Source organism: Tenrec ecaudatus, chromosome 17, assembly GCF_050624435.1.
Source record: "Tenrec ecaudatus isolate mTenEca1 chromosome 17, mTenEca1.hap1, whole genome shotgun sequence".
Classification (NCBI taxonomy): Eukaryota; Metazoa; Chordata; class Mammalia; order Afrosoricida; family Tenrecidae; genus Tenrec; species Tenrec ecaudatus.
Window position 1 is genome coordinate 41,444,821 of NC_134546.1, and position 4,962 is coordinate 41,449,782.

A 4,962-nucleotide genomic window follows, 5' to 3' on the forward strand; every position below is an offset into this window, starting at 1 on the left:
AGGCTGCTTAACACATTTACATTTACATAGAAATTGTATTCCTACCTGGCATACCAAAGATGGTATACAAGATACGATTCTGCAGTTGTTCATTCATAGACTGTGAGGTTTGCCTTCATATAGTTTCAACACTTACAGGAATTGATTTAAGTTGGGCTTCTACTTTAGAATCCTAGGTAGTCCTTGAGGGACCATGAAAGTCTTTAGATAGGTGAGAAAGAAAAATAACAAATGTTTCGCTGAACAGTTGATGTGACAACAAGGAGTAAGGCATGACCTTCTCACTGGTGTCATATGGTCAAGTTGGAGAGCTACTCAGAGACAGAATTCAAAATTGTGCCAAGAATGAATTGGTGCCAGCACTCACAATAAATGCTGTTTATATTAAACAAGGGGCCTAAGCTAGAATTGGGGGACATTTTGAAAAAGAATCTGAGATCTAAGATGCACCTGCAATTGTGGAGGTCGAATTGGGACTGACAACAGAGGCAGGAGCAGGAGGAAGTCAGGAGAAACGTCTGTCAACCAGACACTTCTGGCTCCAGGCAGAGCTCTACCTGTCAAACAAGTGGAAGCTTAATGACACCTCCTTGGATGTGTGGCCTTTTTATAAGAGAAAGATTGAACAGAGGAGTCTTTTCTCCTCATGAGGACTTTACTGGGACTCTGTGTCTGCCTGCACAGGGGCCCCATATGGGCTGCCTGAACTTGAGAGCTGTCAGCACCCTCCAGTGCTTCCACTGACCTTGGATCCCCATGACTCTGCACTCACCAACCTGTGATCTCCCTGCCTCCCTGCTTCACCTCTCAGCATCATCGCCCTGCAGTTATGTGAATCTGTAGAGAACCTGGCTAATATCAGACCTATGGACTTGAATTGAACTGGGCTGAGGTACTTTCTTGATGTAAAGCTGCCTCTTGATATAAAATCCGTTCTTGTACATAGGAGACTGCCACTGGTTTATTTCTCTCAACGACTAAGTCTAACACAAGAAAGAGGAATGATTGCTCTATTTGGAGGGTGGGTTTATGTGGAATTTGAGTCTTGACCTCTTTGTCATGGTCTTGAGTCTCATCTTCAGTGTGTCTTCTTGGTGGCATCTCTTGCCTGCCTCACTCTGTACTGGTGGGCAGTGGAGAAGCTGAGAAACAACTAGAATGTAAAAGAATCTAACCCTCTAAGAGGGCTGCCCAGGGCACCTGTCTAGCATGCCTTACCCCCTTGTCTAATGTCCCAATTCTAACTCCCATGATTCCAGGAGGTTAACCTGAATAATGAAAACCTTTATTTTCCTGAAAGGCATAGTTTTTTGGAGCAAAGGCCTAATTGGCTAGTTAAAGATACAAATAGGTTAGTCTTAAAAAATGATGTTTAGTCAAGAATCTCAAGGTAATAACTAGCCAGCTGTTTTGAGCTAATTAAATATAATTGGTAGTCTGTTAGAAAGAGTTAATATACCTCGAGGGGTACAATTATTTTTAGAATCCCAAGGAAGCAGTGATTTGTTTGAAACATCAGATTGAAGATGAATCTGGGTTTCTCTGAAATGGTTGGAAAAGAAATCAAATTAAAAACTTTATATGATTTCTAAGTATCGGAGTCTGACCTATTTTCTTAATTTTATTTCGGGAATGACTTTTCAGAGCGTCAATGTAATACTTTGGGGATTTAAAGAGTCAACACTTTCACAGGCTAACTTGTTCATTAATCTTTGTTCTAACCAGGGCTGGTCCTTCCTTCTTGATTCAGAGCTTGGAGGCGGCAATGTAAGTCCTGCTTCCTTGGAGGGAGCTGGCCTTGGGCTTTGTAAAGGAATGGTGGCCCCGCAGCTAGACCAGCCCAACAAGTGATTCTATAAGAGCCAGGTTGGTTTTGTAAGCACAAGTGGTACCATGGTCCTGGTGGCAACACTGGAGGTTCAGGGTAGACTTCTTGCCTCTCCTGTGGGAGACCCAGATTCGATCGCTGGTCAGTGTGCTTTATGTGCAGGCCTCAGTGGAGGTTGGTGTGTTGCTATGATGCTAAACCGATTCCAGCAGAGCTTCCAAACTAAGACAGATTAGGAAGACAGGCCTCACTATTTACTTCCATAAAAATCAGCTGGTGACTTCTGGACTTGTGGGTTACAACCGTCTGATCCACAACTTATCATGGTGATGGTGAAAGATCAATTTGTGCTTAGTTCACTTGTGCATGGGGTTGTCATAAGCCATCAGTCACAGCAATAATCTTGTGCCTTGTTTACCTGGACAGATGTTGCAGCTCTTTTACCTTGTCCTCTCGTCACCTCATTCAAATACTTTACACACAGTGTTGGACAAATCGGGGAATTATAAAGATTCAAGTACATATTGATATCTATTTACTACTTAATGATATACACTTTCGTACTTAAAGTAATCCATTTAACTGTACTTGAAGGCATGCGCTTCCGTTGGTGGAGGACCAAGGCTTCTCTGATTTATCTACTGATTGGCATTCCACATTGTCTTTCTGGAATAAACTATTACATCCTACATATCATCTCTGATATCCAATTCTAGGTTTTTATTTTTTAATGGAGTGAGAGTTATAGACACAAAATGGAATCATCAAGTTTGAAGATTTCCCGAAGTCTTTTACAGTGATCTCACTTCACTCATTTCTAACAGTTTTTTTTATTAACTTGTCAGGATGGAAACTATTCAAAACATTCACTCTAGTTTTTAAAGAACCAATTTTTCCATTTCATACTCATATTTCTTCATGGTAGTCAATATATATTGGAATTGATGATTACATTAACAAGTGAAGCTGCCAAAACACATTTGAAAGCAAACAATTGACTCATGAAAAGTATACAACTAAATTTGTGGGAGACCGGGATATGTTATTTATTACTTTCTAGCTTGTTGCTCAGATTGCTGTAGGCATAAGTTTGGATATTTTATAGAAAATAGAAAGTATTCATTAATCTAGACTAAGGCTCAGCGGTTTAATTTTTTTTGTTTGTTTTTTGGTAAAGGACTATCCCAAATCTATTGCGACTGAAAGGATTCCAACTCATAGTAATTCTCTGTTGTTGTTGTTAGGTGCCATTGAGTTGGTTCCTACCTATAGCGATCCTATGACAACAGAACAAAACACCCCGGTCCAGCACCATCCTCACTGTTGTCCTAGTGCTCCAGCTCACGGAAGCAGCCAAGGAGTCAATTCATCTAATTGAGGGCCTTCTGTTTGGCTGCCCCTCTACTTTGCCAAGCATGGCGTCCTCCAGAGTCTGGTCTCTCCTGACAACATGTCCAATGTTCGGCAGACTCTCCATCCTTGCCTCTAAAGAGCACTCTAGCTGTGCTTCTTCCAAGACAGATCCATTTGGACTTTGAGCAGTCCATGGTACTTTCGATAATCTTTGCCAGTACCACAAGTCAAACACATCCTTATTCAATGTCCAACTTTCCATGCATCTGAGGTGACTGAAAATGCCACGGCTTGTGCCAGGCACACCTTAGTCCTATAAGTAACCTTCTTGCTCTCCAACACTTTAAAGAGGTTTTGTGCAGCAGATTTACACAATGTGCTGTTGATCTCTTGACTGCTACTTTCATGAATATTGATTGTGGATCCAAGCAAGACAAAATCCTCGATAATTTTAACCTTTTCTCCATTTATCATGATGTTACTTATTGGTCCAGTTGTGAGGACTTTGGTCTTCTTTACAGTGAGTTGCAATCCACACTGAAGGCTGCAATCCTTGATCTTGATCAGCAAGTGCCTCTACTCCGTCTCACTTTCAGCAGGCAAGGTTGTGTCTTCTGCATATCACGTCTTATTATTAAGACTTCCTCCAATCCTGATGGTGCAGATTCAAACTACTCCTTTAGGTTTCTGAGACCATGGCCTCACTGCTCTCCCTCCGAGTGACTGGCGTGTTTGAAATACTGACCTTGAGGTTAGCAGCCCAACACTTAGCAGTGTTAAGTGGTATCCACTGTGCCACCAGGTTACCTTGTCTGACCTATGCACCATAAAATATTAAGTTTGTATTATTTAAACAGCTAAATTGATAGCTATCAGCCTTGCTCTTAACTCATGCACTGTCAGGCCCCTTCTGCTTCCTACTATGAACAAAAAGAAAAAAATCCAAACCCACTGCCATCTAGGCGAGTTTGACTCACAGTCACTCTGCCTAAGGTCTCCCAGGCTTTGTAAAGCTTTCTAGGAGCAGACAGCCTCCTCTTTCTTCCTTGGAGTGAGTTATGAGTTTGAACCACTGACCTTGTGGTTAACAATCCAGCTCTTACACCCCGCACCTTTCCCACCCTCTATTGCAGCTAAGGGGGATCATGTGATCCAGTTTTAACCAATAAGGTGTGAAGGTCTCTTGTGCATAGCCACTGCTAGTTCTAGCTTCTGTACTGCTAAGAGGAGTCACATGAGGACAAGTCTCACCTCATTCACTGGCTGTCCTGCCGGTTAAGTCCCGCCACTGGAACATGAGGCTGGTACCTCTGACAGCTCTCTTGCAAGCTTGCATGCACAAAGGCGATGATGGCATAGTGGGGCTCAGTGATTTCATTAAGCTGCTAAGTCAACCCCAGGACCAATTACTTCTACACATATTATTAAGTGAAAAATAAATAGTCTTATGTAACAAGCCACTGCTAGAGCAGTTTCCTGCTACCGGGTGCCTGACCACTTCATATCCACTGCCAACGAGTTGATTCCAGCCCTCAATGACCCTAGAGAACACAACAATGCTGCCCTTTTGGCTTTTCAACACTTTAAATATCTACAAGAAAAGAAAGCCTCGTCTTTCTTCAGAGGAGTGGCTGGTGAGGTGAAATCTCTGGCCAGTGGCTCAATATGTAGCCTACTGTGCCACCAAGGGGCCCTGCAGGTAACCTTACTGATTAAGGTTAAACAAAAGCATTTGCCGCTTGCCCCAGGCCCTTCATCATGATTCTTTCTCCCACAGGAAA